We start from the raw sequence: 18,104 nt of genomic DNA, 5'->3' as shown, positions 1-18,104 counted from the left end.
GCAGTCATCTGCCTCAGGTGCATTTCTTACCACAAGTAGGAACAATGCAACTCCACAGAAGCTTCCCAGTCCTGCAAGGACTGAAATATCTGCTGTAAACATGCATCCATTCTCAAGGATTCTCTCTTCTCCTGTAGCTGGTCCCACTCAGGCATGTCCCTTCATATCACACAGAAGACTGACATGCAGAGTTTGCCCCAACACACACTCCTTCAGATGATTCCATTCTGGTGACACATTGCACTGCCCACTGGGACTCACACCACACAGGGAAGGATGGTTGTGTCAGAATTGTCTCCACAGGTGTCTACCCTCAGGTTCTTCAGCCCTGGTTGCCTGGTTGCCTGGTTGCCTGGTTGCCTGGTTGCCTGGTTGCCTGGTTGCCTGGTTGCCTGGTTGCCTGGTTGCCTGGTTGCCTGGTTGCCTGGTTGCCTGGTTGCCTGGTTGCCTGGTTGCCTGGTTGCCTGGTTGCCTGGTTGCCTGGTTGTCTATTCAGAGCCAAGACCATGTAAGTTTTCCCCCAAATCTTACCTTCATCTCTGCTCTGTCTCTGTTAGGATGCCAAGCAAATTGTGTGACATAGAGAATGGATAACAGAATCAAGCACCCACAAAGTACCAAAGTTCAACTTGGTTGGTCAATGAGTTTGTTTGGGTTACTTACAGGAGCATGAACAATTCAGAGGAAAATCAGCCATTGAAAGCCACCTTAGCATGGATGTGGATGGCGGCTAATGGGAGCTGGAACCCTGGAACTCTCTGCATGACTTGCAGCAGTTCTACAGGTCAAAGAATGTCCCAACCCAAGGGAGCTCAGTTGGTCAAAGTCTTCCCTGCCCACCAGTTGTTTATTGCTTCTGGAACCTCAGGGAGGGGCCTTGCGAATCCTCGATGCTTCAGCTTTCCCTGACATAGGAAGTTTGCTTCTATCCTGAGTTTCATGAGTCTCCCCCAATATCGAATTTGTCTAGAAACTGCCACACAAGAGATACTTAACTCGCAGATAAAGTATGCCAGTGGTGAGACCTTGAAGAGCTTCTGTTGCCATGGATCTCTTTGGAGATCTTACCATTCTGCTGGCCTCCAGGAGCTCCATTATTGACAAGCTGCTACTACCCTGCCTTGGGTTTCATAAAGGCCTCCTTTATAGTCATGATTGGTTAAGTCATTGCCCCCCCATCCCTGGAGGTGGGACCAATCTGCCTTGGTCTTTCTGGGGACCAAATACCATCTTGAAATGCCTCAGCCTTCTGTCCGTTTGCTAACATAGTAATATAGAACATACAATGTACAGGCTTTAGGAACTTAGGAATTGTATCTCAGGAATTGTGCACGAAGACCAAATATATGTTTCACAATAGTGCACTGGTCTTTTTTAGCTAAAAAGAGAAATTAGTAGTGCAGTGGGACCCTGTCAACAGCCAGGCCTTTTATCCTGATTTTGCTCTTTAATACTCATTATCTGCCTTCAAAGCAGGGAGACCCGCTATCTTTTTATTTCATAGGCTAGATGTGGAATTTGGCAGTTGGGGAGGTACTATTCCACCAAGCACAGAGATAAATACATGTATTACTTCCAGGCCTTGGGGGCAATCAAACCTTGGAAGCAACCTGTGGGAGAATCTATGTACAACTGCAGATCTTGGAGAAAGATGCTTTTAAAGTAGGTGCGTGTGTTTTAAAACTCTTATTTTTCCGGTGACATCACTGTAAATTCAAACACTGAGCAAGGTTATTGTATTTTTCTAGGCACTATTAAGAAAGAATATGGCAAAGAAATTATTGGTCTTGCCAATAAGTAGAAGAAATACATTTGTACTGTCAAGAAAACTAAAGTCAACTCTTGGAGGGTCCTCAGCCAACCAGGATTTGGAGTGCAGACAGATGGAGCTGCCTGTCACTCCCTCCTTAGTTACAGCAGAGCCAGCCAGTTCCTCAGCAGAGGGAAGAATGGCCGCTGAGTTTGCTGCCAAGTATTTGGTGATACTCTCAAGGCTTTTCCCTCCACACGTGCATGGAGAGATTCCTCAGGAGAGCACATCTGATCGGTGTTGAAGCCCTTTCAGCATAGCTCATTGTTTTATTAGATATCAGTCCCTTTCTCCTTGAATGTCTTTACAGCTTCAAATCGCTGATACATACATGCAGCTATTCACCATGTATTTGTTTTGGGTACCCAGGGAATACAGACAGAGGAGACGGGCCATTTCCTGGAGTCAGTGTTCTAGGGAGGGATCTGGATGCACCAAGGAATCCAAATCCAGTCAGATCTGTTCTGAGTGGGTAAACCACAGGGCCCTGCAGGAGTGCGAGTCAGGGTGTCTCCAATGGATTCTGGGAAGTTGAAACTTGGGAGGCTGGGCTGCTACAGAGAGAGGAAAGGGCTAGTGAGAGCGTTCAGGAGCAGATTGTTGAAGTGAGAAGTTGCAAGCTGGCAATGACAGAGGAAAGTGGCCTAGAGCGATTTCTTGGGCCACCTGGTCGGGGGTCTCTGCTGTTGATAGAAGAAACTGGAACAATTACCCTGTTGAGAGTTCTGGGCGAGAGAATTCTAGTCCATTGTCTCCAGATAAATGTGACTTACACGCGAGATGGAAAGGGCTCACCCAGAGAACCAGTGAGACAGAAGGAACGCTGTCCTAAGACAAAAACAGCATCCGCTGCTAACACACAGGTGGCTCCCAAAGTGTCTGAGGAAAAGGCCCCAGAAAACAGCAAGCCTTTTGTTCCAATTTGGAGCTTCCTCAGAAATGCTGTACTTCGAGAGTGTAGTGGCTATTAGATTTGCCTCAAAGATTGGTTCAGCTTAGCTAGCATGACAGGGAGGGAAGAAAGGCTACTCCTAGCACCCCAGCTGCCTAAAGTTCTAGCATGCTCTGAATATGTTCCCCAGCATTCATGCTTTGGAAACAATCCACAGATTCATAACTTGATGGTATTTAGAGGCGGGGCCTTTGGGAGATCACTGGGCTTAGATGAGGTCATAATGGTGCTTCCTATCCCATCATGACACTGGTGGCTTTGAAAGAAGAGGAGGAGAGATGGAAACTAACAAGCTCACTCTGTCTTGCCTTATGGCCTCTCACGCTGCTTCAGTGCTCTCCATGGGCTTGAAGGCCCTCACTGGCTGCAGCCCCTGGATCTCAGGCCTGTGGAACTGTGAGTTGAATACACCTCATAAAGAAAATGGATGACAGACTTTGGTTTTATCTTGAGAATAAAACAGGAGCTTGCCTGGGATTTCAAGGGAAGTCCTAGACAGCTAGATCATTGCAGAAACTTTGAAAAGCTCTTATATGGGCTCAGCAGAGACAGATCTTCAGTAATGAAGAGGGAAGAGAATGCCAGAGGCTGTAGGACAAACTCACCTTAAGTGAGACGTAACCTTACCCATGGAAGAATGTCTATCGAGTGTTCTCGTCAGAGCAACAGAGACCAGGAGCAAGTGACATGCTGTTCCTTTAGAATGCTTCTTTATTGTCTATTTATAAGCATCCTGCACTCCACAAATGTGTATGAAACTGTCATTTAAAATAAAGATCATTGACCAAGCAGAACCGTGGTGAGAACCCAGCTCACTGCTTCCTTGCAATGTTGGTACACTACTTAAAAACAAGTAAAATGAAGTATCTAAGATGTAGGCTACTCTTTTTTTTATTATTTATTTTATGTATGTGAGTACACTGTCACTGTCTTCAGACACACCTGAATAGGGCATCAGATCCCATTACAGATGGTTGTGAGCCACCATGTGGTTGCTGGGAATTGAACTCAGGATCTCTGGAAGAGCAGTCAGTGCTCTTAACCGCTGAACCATCTCTCCAGCCCCTACTCTAATTAACTTAATCATTCCACAATTTAGGCATCAAAATGTCACGGTGTACACCATGATTATTTACAAGTATTGTCATTTAAATATTCTTTCTTAAATTTAAATTTTATATTTTTTTATCGAAAATAGATTCTTTTCTCACACAATACAACCTGATCACAGTTCCCCCTTCTCCACTCCTCCAAGTTGCCCCTCACCTCCTATCTTCCTCAGATCTACTACTCCTCTGTTTCCTCTTCAGAAAAGAGCAGGCCTCCAAGAGATGACAGCGAAACAGGACAAAACCAGATACAATAAGACGAGGCATAAGCCTTCATATCAAGGCTGGACAAGGCAGCCCAATAGGAAGAAAAGAGTTTCAAGAGCAGCCAAAAGAGTCACTGTTCCCATTGTTAGGAGCCCTATATACGTCCATAACTTCCACAACGTACATTCAGCCTCTTGAGTTACACAACTCAAAGGCTATAGGGCAGTTCACTTATCACCACATTGAACACAAGAATATGGTCACCACCACCCAAAGGAACCCCATATCTTTGCCTGTTGATTTGCTTTCCTGTAGGCCTCCAACTCATACTCACCAAGATACTGTTTGTCACTATGTATTTATATCTTCTGGACACTTCACACAAATGATGTCATGGACTATGTAGCCTTTCCCCTATTTTAGCTCATTCCAACCTTCCTTTTCTTTATTCCAGTGGTCACTCAGTCTATCACATATTGATATTGTATTTCATCTCTTATGTCTGAATAATATTTCTTGTGTAGGCATAATGTTCTTTGTTTATCTATTTCTTGCTTGACGGACATTGAGTTGTTTCCACTTAGGGCTATTTTATGAATAGTATCCTAGGTACATTTGTGTAAAAGTTTTTGTATAAACATATAGTTTTAGTTCTCTTGGGTCTATACTTTAGTTTGGAGTTGGGTTTCTGGCTCATAAGTAACTCTATATCTATGTTTAGTATTTTGAGAAACTGCCAATTTCCCCCCATGTGAACGCACTGTTTACATCTTCCCTCAGTGATGAATGAGGATTCCAGTTTCTTCATGCCCTTCCCAGAACTTTCCACTGTCTATACCTGTTACTATTACAGCCAGCCTCACTGTGGGAAACAGGATCTCATTCTGGTTTGACTTGCAATTTTTCTAACGATACTGATGCTTAGATCCTTTTAACGTATTAATTCACTACTTTCTGCATTGAGAGAGAGGCCTATTCTAATCCTCTGCCTACTCTTCATTGTACTATTTAGTTTCGTGTGGAGTTTCAATATTCCTTATTTATCTTGGATGTGAGCTCTTTCTTCAGATATAGGATATGATCAGAGTATGTCTATTACTAGGAAAACAAGTAACAGCAAATGTTGGGGAGAATGTGGGCAAAGAGGGGCCTGTGCCCTGTTTGTGGTATTGTAAACCAGGACAGCCACTGGAAAATGGGGTAGAGGTTTCCCAAAAAGCTAAAAACATGTCTCCTACTGTAGAGATCCTTCTTCATTCGTGTCTGTTGTTGCTCTGTCCATACAGCAAGGAAATGAAGCTTAGATGTTTGTCAGTAGATGAGATGAGAAAGAACACGTGGAACCACACACAGCAGAATTTTATTGAGTCATAAAAGAAAACAAAAGAAAAAAAGAAAGAAATTTCTGGGAAAATAGGTGGAACCAGCACCTAACATTAGAAAGAGAAAGTGTCTTAAGGTTTGCTGCTATGAACAGACACCATGACCAAGGCAACTCTTATAAAGGATAACATTTAACTGGGGCTGGCTTAGAGGTTCAGAGGTTCAGTCCATTATCATCAAGGCAGGAGCATGGCAGCATCCAGGCAGGCCTGGTGCTGGTGGAGCTGAGAGTTCTACATCTTCATCTGAAGGCTGCTAGCAGAATACTAGCTTCCAGGCAGCTAGGATGAGGGTCTTAAAGCTCACATCCAGTGACACACCCACTCCAACAAGGTCACACCTTCTAATAGTGCCACTCCCTAGGCCAATCATATACAAACCATAACAGAAAGGCTACATATTCTCTTTCCTATGCAGATTCTAATGTCCATTTATGCATTTTTGTGTGTGTGGGAGGGCGTGTCCCCCATCTGCTAAACACCCAGGAGAGCAGGCCCTGTTCCTTGCCTGGGCAGCGTGGTATAGCAGTCCCTGGTTAGGGGGGCAGGGAGGCTGTGTTTCATTGGTGAGACAGCCAGGAAGACATGAGAGTAGAGACCCACAGGCTGACCAGCTCAGATACCTCTCAGGTCCAGATTGAGGCTTTGAATTGGCTCACCCCAACATCTACGCCATCAATGAACTTTTGGAGTACATGAAGGGTCAGTCCTACAGATCTAAAACTACAGGCTCTGCACAACACAAGGAAGCAACAGGATATCTAAGAGGAGGCCCAGTGAGGATCCAATATTGACAGTAGCAGAAGCCAGAGGCTTCAAATCAGACCAATGATTCATTGCTATGAACATTTGCAAGACGTGTAGACAAAATGGCTATACTATGGGATGGATGCACTGTGACACAACAAGAATTTTTTCTCTGTTGGGAAGGGTTCGAGGGTGGAGGGTAGGTACCAGGAAAGGGGGAGATAAGTGGGATTGGGGTGCATGATATGAAATTCACAAAGAACCAATAAAAAGTTAAAAAAGAACATTTGCTGTTCTGGGTTCTATTCCAGCACACACACACACACACACACACACACACACACACACACACACACACACACACCAGCTCACAACCATCTGTAACTCCAGTTCCAGGTGATCCAATGCCCTCTTCTGGGATTAGGAACACACATGGTACACATACACGAAAGAAAAACACTCATACATTAAAAAAAAGATAAAAAAGAAAATATTAGACTTCCTCATTGAATTGCCTTGGCCCCCTGGTCAACAATCAATACACAGTAAGGTTCACTGGGTTCAATCTGTGTCTCCATGCTGTTTTGATTACTGCAGATTTTTAATAAGTTTAGAAGTAGGAAAGTGAAACTTCCAACTTTTGTATTTTTTCAGGATTGTTTGGGGCATTATAAGTCTCTAGGATAAGTGTGTTCATTTTTATTAAAATATTTTGAAACCTACTTATTATTTTGATAATAATTGCATTCAATATGGAGACAAATTTGGGGAGTGATGCAACTTTATACACCAAGCACCCTAATCTATGAGCACAGGGCGTGTTTCAAGCTTACCGAGGTCTATATTTCAGCCATATCCCACAGTTCATGGAATAACACGCATCTTCTATGTCTTTGATCAAATTTGCTTCTTACTGTCCTATCCCTTCTTGGACCAAAAGAGTCAGAATTGGCATTTTGATTTTATCTTTGGATTTTTTTTCATTATTGATGTATAGACATTCAGTTGATTTTTTTTTCTTGTACTGAGTGCTCTGGTGAATCCAGTTAGTAAGTCAGGGATTTTCATGCTAGTTGATTTTGAGACACTTCCGTGTAAGTCTTCTGTCATAAGTTAGGTGACACGTGCCTGCTCGATTGTGTCGCTCCATGGCCCAGCACTTGTAGCACTGAGTGGAGCAGCATGACAGAGACATACGGCCCCCAGTTCATTCTTGGTTTAGTGTAAAAGCATTGAGTCTCTTATTGCTTGTGGAACCCACAACAGATTTTCAAGTTCCCTTTCTTGAGGAATTTCACTTCTATTCCAGGGCGCAGGAATGTCTTTTTAAATCAAGGGACTGGCAGGTAATTTATAGTTCAGAAGGAAGAAAAGGTCTGTGCGTAGCAAGATTATTTGGGAATGAAGTTATCTAAGTTAAACGAAGAAACGTAAGTGTTAGTAGTGCTTCCCATGAGGCACGGGTTTAGGGATTTCTGCAAAGAACACACAAATGGAAAAAGAAAAACCACAAGGCATGGGAAGAAAAAGGAAAAGAACTGAAATGCATAATCTTTATTTACTGAAGTTTCAGAAATTGAATTTGATGACTAAAGTGAAAATGATAACACTGTGAATACAACAGTATTGAACAAGGAAGGCACTAACACAGTAAGAAATAGAGGGAAGGGGGGCATTATGGGAGGAGTTGGAAAGGGGAAGGGAGTGACGACGATGTAAATCGTAATTATAGGACTCATGAAAGTCTCAAAAAGTAAAAATTTAACTAAAATTTAAATAGGATGAACTTGAGTTATGAAAGAGGCTATACAGCTAGTTGTTTTTCTAGTTCCGACTCTGCCACAGATTTCTCACTTCTGGTGGTAGATAAGTGCATAGAAATACACTCAGAGGTGAGAGTGTGAAGTGCACTGTGCAACTCCCCAGTTTGAGAATCCCTGTCCTAACTGTGTAGTTCACTGAGATGTGTAGTCTCTGGGTCTGCTTAATTTCAGTGTGGTGTTCTTGACTTCCCAAGGTTTGCTTTTGTCGTCGTCATCATTGTTGTTGTTGTTTTCTTTTGTTTTTATAATAACGTTAATTGAAAAGGAAAAAAAAACCCAGAATTCTATCATTCTCATGGCTGAGAGGTATTACATTGTATATAAGTCCCACTTCCAAAACAGACATTCCTCAACTGGTACAAAGGACACATAGTCTCAAACAGAAGCATGTCTAGGAGCATTTCAAAGATTGTTAGAAATTGTCCTCCCTTCTAAGCCAAAACTCACTTAATGATTCCTTTTTTAAGATGAAACTCAAGTCAGCAACTGAAATAGCAAGTTTTAAAATCAAACATCCTAGTACAACACAATCCGAAAATACACTGCCTAGGTACTTAGTTGTGGGAGAATGGTAAGATAGTAAAACTCTTGGTTTTCTGTAATTAAACCATTATGCTTCTAGACGAGCAGAAAACATGCGTGTGTCACAAAACCACTTTAATCCAGAATGCATAATGGTCTTGGATCTAAGCTCAGTTGTTTCAGGCAGTGTGAGGGGCTACAGAGTGACTGCAGAACGCACGATGTTGTTCAGAACTACGGCTGCCGTGAAGGTTACCACAGAAACACACACCTCACGTTCATTGTATGTTTGACTTTGAAATAGGCCTTGGTTGCTGCACATTCCAAAAATCTTTTAACACTGTCAAGGTTTTGAGACCCCCATTCAGGTGTGTGACTCCATGTAAGGTTGCTACCCACTGTTTAAGGGACACAAGGCAATGGGAGAAGGTTGGTGAGGAGACGGATTAGTCTGGAGTGGAGATTTATAACCCAGAAAAGTCAGCTCTCAAATGTCATTAGGGTAAGACAGAAGAATCTACTTGGAAAGGGTTTCTCTGGGGACTCCTGGATAGGAGGTTACATCACAGACAAAGAATTTGGAAGCAGCCCCTCGTTTTCATAATATTATTAAGACTAGGCTACTGCGATCGCCTGGCCAGCAGTGACTTCCTTCGGCTCTCACGGATGGCCTTTTTTTTTGGTAAGACTCGTAAGGGATTGACATTTGCTACTTGAGAGCAAGGCTTTCCCACCTAACACTCAGCAGAGGTGAGAGCATACATCCTTGAGATCCTGTAGTGACCCTGATTTTCATGTTCCTGATGCTCGTTGGTTTCAGCTTTCCAGACCGCTTTCCACAGTGTGTCCTGGGCCCATCAAGACTGACGATGAGCCTAGAAAAGAAGCCGTGGGGTTACTTAGAAGTCATTTTCAAGTTCGAGCTTCGTGTCTGAGCCTTGGATGGGAAAGCATCCTACATGGGTCCATAGCCTCCCAAACAGAGATTAAATATGGAGACAAGAAAGCAGTAAAAGTTATAGAGGCTTTTACTAAGCAAAGTCGAACATCTGGATATTTAGGGGGAAAAAAAACCCAGATATTTTATGGTGCTTTTCAATTTTCTTGTAGATATTTTACTTCATGCATTTACAGATGTGAGGTGAGTTCTAGGAGTATGTGGACGTGCGCAGTGAATTTAGTGGGCATTGGGCTGGAACTGCTAAACATCCCATGCCATTCCAAGTGAACATCTTGGATTTGCGTTACTGCGGGCTGATGACAGCAAGCGTGTGTTATGTTACAACAATCTGCCGTGGCACTAATAGCTTTGGTGTGTGATAAATGCATTGGATCCCCAAGGAAGTCCATGCAGAGGTTAACTTCATCCAAACAAGTTATATATATAGCTTCCCTCTCACTAAATCTTGCAAGTCTCCCACTTTCCAATGACACCAGAGTCAGAGCAATATTTTTGTATAATAATTTCGGCTACGTGATGAGTGTTTCCAGCACAGAATCTCGTGTCACTCCAGATATGTCCTGTGATGGTGCGCGTAATTAGGAGTGAGTGCACAGCAAGCCTTACTCGGGAGAGTTCCTTGAGATATTACACCGAGGCTGTGGAATGGTTGAGCCTAATGGGGTTGGTTTTGAGAGCCAACTGTACACAGTCTCCAGGGCGGAATGAGCGCGGAATGATCCATGGAGGAAAATGCACATCGGTTCTCTCCGTGCTCATAAACATGTGGCCACTGGGCTCAATGCCACTTTCAGAGGATGGGAAGATGAATACAGTCCATTATAGAGTTCGAGAAAGTGTGAAGATCTGAGGGTGGAAAGAGAGAGAGAGAGAGAGAGAGAGAGAGAGAGAGAGAGAGAGAGAGAGAGAGAGGAAAGCCACCCTCTGCTCTAGGTGAGCAGTGAGTGGTAAGCCCCACCTGTCCTGAGCAGTCTGGTATAGCTCTCCAACATAAGCCTGAGTTATATTCTGCTTTGAGGACAGGGAGGATTGTGGAAAATCCTGTTAGGCTTTCTCACCCAATGCTCCTTGCTCCTGAATACAGTTCTTTTTCTCTGTCTAGGCAAACGAGAGCATATTTTGGAACCCAGAGGACTCCTGGTTGAAGTCATTTGGTTTTTCTACACTCGAATCACACCTATTGACACTCAGATGAGAATGAAGTCCTCTGCCCAGAGTGTTTATGTGGCTCCTGTGTCGTCCAAGTGAAGTCGGACTGCACTGAGCCATCACAGAAGACAGTCCTGCGTGCACACTCAGGAGGGCTGCCGAGCATCTGTGTGGGGCAGCATTCCACCATGGGGATGCTGGCATGCTTCTGTTATGAGCACTCTGCTGTAGGGACCTGCTGTATTTGTCACACTGCAGCAGGAAAGGGGCAGCACAGGGTGAGATTAGATTTCTGAGCCAGTGGTGTTAGCTCTAGAGACGGAGATGGGACAAGACATGTCTAACCGGTGTGCTTGCCTCTCACTTTCATTCTGGATACCAGTTGTAAGTCTCTCTCTCTCTCTCTCTCTCTCTCTCTCTCTCTCTCTCCCCTCCCTCCCCCTATCCCTCTTTCCTTCCCTTCTTCCCTTCTATCCTTTCTTTTTCTTGGGTCTTTCTGTATAGCCCCAGCTACAGAAAACTCAGGATCCTCCTACCTCAGGCCACAAGTGGTCGGATTACTGACACACCACACTCAACCTTCCCAAGCTTCCCTTTTGAGGAGAATAAATATTGATCAAGGTCCAGGTGAAGAAACATGGTCTGGATGAAAGTGCTGCTGGATGGCTATCCTCACACAGAAGGCTAACCTTGTCCTGATGGGAGGTTTAGGACTGTGTTCTAGGCTCCCCTGTCCTTTATGCTCGACATTAAACAGCAAGAAGAAAGGAAGGTGAAGGTTGAGGAGGCAAGCTCATCAAATGGTGTGTCTACAGAGGAAATAGATGTGTGAGGCTGGTGGGCAACTATAAAATTAGGTGCTTTTCTCCTCTTATCAAAGAGTAAAACCATGCCCTTGGTAGTACTTAGGCAACAATGCACAATGTCCTCTAATGTCATATCTGCCAATCATACTGCTTGAGTGTCTTTTTGTGACACCACGGCCATGGCGACTCTTATAAAGGAAAGCATTTAATGGTGCTGGCTTACAGTTTAGAGGTTTGTTCCATTGTCATCATAGAAAGAATCGTGGCAGCGCACAGACAGACATGGTGCTGGAGAGGAGCTGAGCTCTACAACTGAATCTGCAGGCAGCAGGAGGAGAAGGTGAGCCACTGGGTCTGGTTTGAGCATCTGAAACCTCAAAGTCTATACCCAGTGACATTTTTTCCTATAAGGCCACACCTAGCCCACAAAGCCACACTTCCTAATAGTGTCACTTTCTATAAGCCTATGGGAACCATTTTCATTCAAACCACCACAGTGGTGTTCCCTGGAACCCAGTTGGGAAATAATGCACCAACTATCAGGATACAAGCAGCACTAAGCAATCAGCTGGGCATTTCTGAATAAATGGCTCAGGCTCCTGAGAGGGACACATGTTAAAGACAGTCCATCTTGGCACCCTGCCTGACTTGAGTCAGGAACACATAAATTTCTTTCTATTACAGTTAGGAATGGCCATGTTCAGGGCATTATGTAATTTTATAAATACAACAAATCTTGGAGGTGGGTGCTCTTATTAGACTCATTTAATAAGTGGGGGCAGTTGAGGTTATGCAAGGTTGCCTAGGCACACAGGTAGGACTCGGGCTGTTTGTTGTAAGCTCCTGGGATCATGACGTAACTGAGAGACAAGGTCAGGTACCAGACAAAGGTCAAAAGCAGAGGCGAACCAGCTAGAACAATCTGCTTTGTGTGCAGATACAGTCATGGAAGGGATGCATGTGTTTGGACAGGGACAGAGAAGCGGTTTATACCTGGATTAGGAAGCTGCATATTGGGACGTGCAGGCTACTCAGTGTATCTGTGGACTGCTGCAGTGTCCAATGCCTGTCGTTAGGGAACGAGTCATCAGGCCAGGAACAAAGATGGAGTCTTGGAGCAGCACTTCCTCTTGTTTGGAGTGAATTAGCAGCTGTGACTTCCAAGCTGAAAGGAAGTGTGGAGAGGACTGGCTTTATGTAAAACCCGGTGGGGGCTCAGCAGGGTCTGCCCAAGGTAGGAGGACAGTTAGGAAGGAGATAAAGGTCCTGCCAGTCCTAGGAGAACTAACATGTTTTAGGGCTCTAAAGACATCCAACAGTCATTCTCCTGCTGATACATATCTTTGGTTTTTGCCCTGAGCCCATCCTTTCAATCTAGCACATAGGGACAAAAGAGGGTGTGGTCCTACCTTGTAAACTGTACCCGTAAAGAAAGACAGACTGCCTGGCTCAGATACTTCTCAAGCATTTGTCTTGTAAGGTAAGGTGGGCTGGTGGTTAGGAGTGTGTGGTCTAGGAGAGCAGTAGCTCATAGTCAAAGCTGTCTATGTGGGCTGTTCCCACGGCTCTCTGTCTACTACTCCAGCCTGATGCCAGTCCCTAAGGTCAGAATAGCTTAATGCCTCACATTAAGCCTTTGTTTTAGGCCTACTCAGATTAATACCAGACTTTGTACACGAGCCAAGAAAATGTGCACGGGCTTTAACACCGTTGCTGCACCACTGTTTACTTTCCAGGATGCCCGGGGAATCTGGAACTGCCCCTCTTCGGAATCTGCAAAGTGTTGGTGTCATTAAACATTTTCAGACTTTTGATCATCCAGCACCAAGCTCTGCACATAGATCCAAGCTGGGAAACGGGCGTGGGCCGGTCAGGTGACTGATAGATTTATCTGTGGGAGCTCAGAGGGCCTGGCCAGGTCTCATCAGCCACCAAACAGACCTCTTCCTGGTGCGGGAGCTGTCAGGACGTGTGAATGAGGCGTATAGAGAGACTCTGAAAGGCGCATGGTGATTTATGGAGTATTTCAGACCACAGAATCCCATAAAGTAAGATGCAAAAACTTCTGAGTAAAGGGAGGGAATCGGCCATCAGGGCCATCAAAAGGCAGCTCTTCAGGAACGTGGTTCAGTCTGTCTCTCCCCTACTTCAGGGCTAGGGAGTCCCTGTCAGCTGGCATCTGTGTCTTCTCTGCACCCTTTGGGCAGCTGAGTGGCCCAGCTACTCCACAGATGATCTCCCTCAGAGGCTCCTCCCAAGTCTCAGGCAATGGCAGCATCTTGTTTTATGGCGAACAGTTCCTCACTGCCACATATAGGAAGCCCCCGAGCACGGCTGACCGCATGCCCTGTGGGCAGGGGTGCCCTGAAGCGTCTTGAAAACGAAATCAGTCCCAGTCTGGAGTGTTATTTAAGTAATCATATGAGGCTACTGATTGTAGGCAATGTCATTAGCGAACGCTGTTGGCGCCCCCTAGCGGAAGATATGAGCCCACACCTCCATTAGAACAGTGAAACAAAGTCACTGTAGGCCCAAGAAAGCCATTAACTCATAAGTCTGTAAATCTAAGGTTCAAGGTAAACGTTTTATTGGCTCTCTTGGTATTGCGACTCAGGAATCTGGCGCCAGCTTAGTTGGCGTCCATATTCCCTTTACATGGTGCTGCCTGAATTTCTTGGTAGCTCTTGGCTGACTCAACAGGCACAGGAGCTGCTGCTGCTGAGCGTGGAACAGAGACTCAGCATAACTCTGCCTGCTATCTGTTGTCTGTCTGTGGTCTAGGAGGGCAAGCTTTCTCTTGCCTTCTCTCCGCACGTTGCCAGCTAGGGTTGCCGGACTCTGTGCTCAGTCTGGAGTCCACGGTAAAGCACAGACTCAAGGAGCACTGCCCGTTCAGCACACCCTGCCTTCCCTCACCTTACAGAGGTGCTTTGCTTGCGTGATGAATTACTTGCAAGGCTTTTTGTCTGACTTAGAAAGAAGTCTGTGTGGACCTCTGCAGAACTCAGTTTGGGAGACTACAGAATTGTCACCTCTCCCCATTTCTGGTTTATTTCTTTATCCTTTCATGATGAAAGTGTCAGTTCCCTGGAACTCCAATAAACCCCTTCACTTGCGTTGTCTTTACTGCACACGAATGGTTGGCTCCGAACAGCCCAGGACGATGATGAAAACATTTACACTTTTGTGATTTGTTTTTTTTACAGTCTTTTTCTTCTGTGTATTTATGCCATGAGCCAGCAAAGTGCGACGTATTTCTGTCAGTGACCTTTTGTTCTGTAGGGATTTTACATCTTAAATATAATTATACTATAATTATGCAACAAGTCTTTACCAAGTCAGTCTGCCAATGGAAAGGTTATTACGTCTACTTCCCCATTCCCTCATCTTGTTCTCTTCTCCGAATCGTGACCTTTAAATCTCTTTGGTGCTGTTCTGCTGGCTTTGGCGTGTGTGTGTGTGTGTGTGTGTGTGTGTGTGTGTGTGTGTGTGTGTGATTTTTATATTGTAGCAATGTGTATTCTCTGTGGAGTATATACAATGTCACTTTAAGAGTACCACTCATTAACATTCACACTATTCTCAGAGCTTTACAACGATCACTGCTGTCATTTCTAGATGGTTTTTTTATCATCCCCCAGTGAAGCTCTGTATGTATTCATGATTTTCATGATCAATTTGACATGATCTAGAACCACCTGGGAATGGGATCTCAATAAAGAATTATTTACTAGGTTGGTCTGCAGGCAGGCCCATGAGGGGTTTTCCTAACTGGGCTGATTGAGGGGAGAGAATCCATTTCATGGGCTGGTTCCTTGCCTGAATGGGAAGGACAGCAAGTTGGGCATACACGACTTAGTTCGCTGTGCTGTGCTCTTGACTGTGGATGTAGCATGATCTGCTACTTCAAGTTCCTGCCGCTTTGACTTGCCCGTAAGGATGAACTGTTAGCCTGGAGCAGTGGGTCAACAAACCCTTTCCTCCCTAAGTTGCTTTTGTCAGGAATATTTTATCACAGCGATAGGAAATGAAACACCTCCCTTCACCCTCCACCGAATAACTTTCCATGCTTCTACCTTTTATCTCTAAAAAGATGAGTTCTCAAGTATCTCACATTTATCTTCTTGCATGTAGCTTATTTCATTTTGCAGAGTGTCTTCCATGTGTATGCATGTTGTAGCATGTATCAGATTGTATTTATTCTTAAGATTGAACAATGTATGTATGATCATGTATATATATATGTGTATATATATATTCACTTGTATCTACTTTATATTCATTAATCTGTTGGTGAACCTTTGAGTTGTTATAAGAAATAGCAAAGACCAATCCTGTGTATCTCTCATTCAGAATCCACCAAAGGTAACAGTCTGCAAATTCCAACCAGGTATCATGCTAGGTACAGCACAGTGCACCATGCAACACAAAGTGTAAAATACATCACAGCTCACCCAGGACAGCAGCACAAATGGGATTCTGCCACTAATGTGGAATATTCCTATCACTGAAAGCATCTTGGTGTCCTTTTAGATTTTCCCTTACTCTGCTTGATTTCCGGAAGCATTGTTCTCTGTGCCTACATGCATTTTTCAAGAATACCAACCAGAACTCAACTCCAGGTTAGACCCACAGATGCTCATGAAGTTCCACATCTCCCAGCAGTTTCATCAATTGCTGGAGACCCAGGGAGCAGGACAGTCCTCAGCAGAGGTGACGCTTATGGTCGCTTGGGAGTGTGGAGCCTCTTGCTTCAAAGGAATCCTCAGGTCCAGGATGAGAGCCAGCTTCAACACTGTTAGGCCCACAGATATGCAGGAACATTCCTAATAGCAACAGCAGTAGCTTAGAGATCAGTGTGAAGACCAGAGCTGACTCTGGGTAAGGTCTACAGATATATATATATATATATATATATATATATATATATATATATATATATATATATGTAAAATTCCACAAGAAAGAAAAACTTTAGACCCAGGTAGAAGGCTCTGACAGAGGAAAGTACTTGGCAATCAGAAGAAGACTCTGGGTAGAGCCTTTTGCCCTAAATACTAGTTGCACAGCGGGAAAGATACTTCAGCCCTATAGGACTTAGTCCTCAACTGAACTTCAAATTGCTACCACTGAGAGGAAAATAGGTGATTAGAATTTTAAACATAAGAAATAGGGAAGAAAGAAAGAAGGAAAGAAAGAAAGAAAGAAAGAAAGAAAGAAAGAAAGAAAGAAAGAAAAAGACTCAACCATCAAACTAAGTACAGGTGTACAAGTCCAAGGGTAGAAATATAGGAAGCATAAAAACCAGACAACATATCTACTCCGCAAATCACTCTTCTCAAAGCAATAACTCATGGAAATGACTAGGAAGAGCCACCAGATGAAGAATTCAAAAGAACAATTTAAGAAATCCAAACAAGGCCTGAGTATACTTCAAAGGAACAAGACAGAACTGAATGGAATGAAGAAGTCAGAGATATAAAAATAGAAGCAGAATTGCTGAAGGAAGCCCAAACAAATGATGTTGGAAAGGAAAATATCAATAAGTCGAACAAAAATCCCTCAGTGGAAAGCCTCCCTACAGTGGAAGTGGCTCAGCACTCTGTACAAGTAAAAATACAATAAAAAAGAAATAAGAGAGAAAGTGGAGGGGGCTGGAGAGATGGAGCAGAGGTTAAGAGCACCAGCTGCTCTTCCAGAGGTCCTGAGTTCAAGACCCAGAAGCCACGAGTGGTTCACAGACATCTGTGATAAGATCCAATGCCCTCTTCTGGTGTGTCTGAAGACAGTGACAGTGTACCCACATACATGAAATAAATAAATAAATCTCAAAATAGTAGAAGGTGTGTGTGTGTGTGTGTGTGTGTGTGTGTGTGTGTGTGAGAGAGAGAGAGAGAGAGAGAGAGAGAGAGAGAGAGAGAGAATGAACGAATCACTTATAAACCCAGAAGGGCCTGGGAAGATGTATTTCAAGTTCTGAAAGATAGGTGCTAACCCATAATATATACTGAAAAACGATTAAGTTTGAATGAGAAGTAAAATATAGCAAGACAAAACAAAGAAAGGAGTTTATAAGAACTAAGCCAGATCTACAGAGGGTATTGAAAGGGATATTTTAGTCTGAAGATAAAGATAAACACACCCACAAGGTCACAATGAAAAAATTTCAGGAGAAATTTCCTGTAAAATTTTCAGGAGAGTTAATCAAAAGATATCTAAGAATAGGCTGTAAAAACAAGGAAGGTAGAAATAAATGCACATTGTTCAATAATAACGCTTAATAATAACCTCCTTAACCCCTTGTCAAAGAGATGCAGACAAGCAGATTGGATTAGAAAACAGGATTTTTTTTTTGTCTAAGAGATATGACTCAGTGGTTAAGAGCACTGGTTGCTCTTCCAGAGGTCCTGAGTTCAATTCCATGGTGGTTCACAACCATGTGTAATGGGATCTAATGCCCTCTTTTGGTGTGTCTGAACACGGCGACAGTGTACTCACATATATAAAATAAATCTTAAAAAAGAAAAAAAGAAAAGAAACACACATCATTATCAAGAATAGTCACTCCCTCAGAGTAAGTGGATAAAAAAGTTATTTTAAGCAAATGAGACCAAGAAATAGCCAGGAGTAGCTGTG

At 43.7% G+C, this 18,104-nt stretch overlaps 1 long non-coding RNA gene across 2 annotated transcripts; it reads left to right on the top strand.

Moving 5' to 3' along the window:
• The first annotated feature begins 2,746 nt into the window (after positions 1-2,746).
• On the top strand, positions 2,747-13,292 carry LOC108350876 (uncharacterized). Of its 2 annotated transcripts, XR_010066256.1 has the most exons (4): positions 2,758-3,158; positions 10,616-10,940; positions 11,723-11,808; positions 13,205-13,292. It is a non-coding gene; the product is annotated as an uncharacterized LOC108350876 (long non-coding RNA). The 2 variants fall into 2 exon arrangements; XR_010066255.1 differs by having other exon boundaries at positions 2,747-3,158; positions 10,616-13,292.
• The last annotated feature ends 4,812 nt before the right edge of the window (positions 13,293-18,104 follow it).

Source organism: Rattus norvegicus, chromosome 4 (genome assembly GCF_036323735.1).
Source record: "Rattus norvegicus strain BN/NHsdMcwi chromosome 4, GRCr8, whole genome shotgun sequence".
Lineage (NCBI taxonomy): Eukaryota > Metazoa > Chordata > Mammalia > Rodentia > Muridae > Rattus > Rattus norvegicus.
Note: the sequence above shows the minus strand (reverse complement) of the source record. Positions and strands in the feature narration are given on the sequence as shown.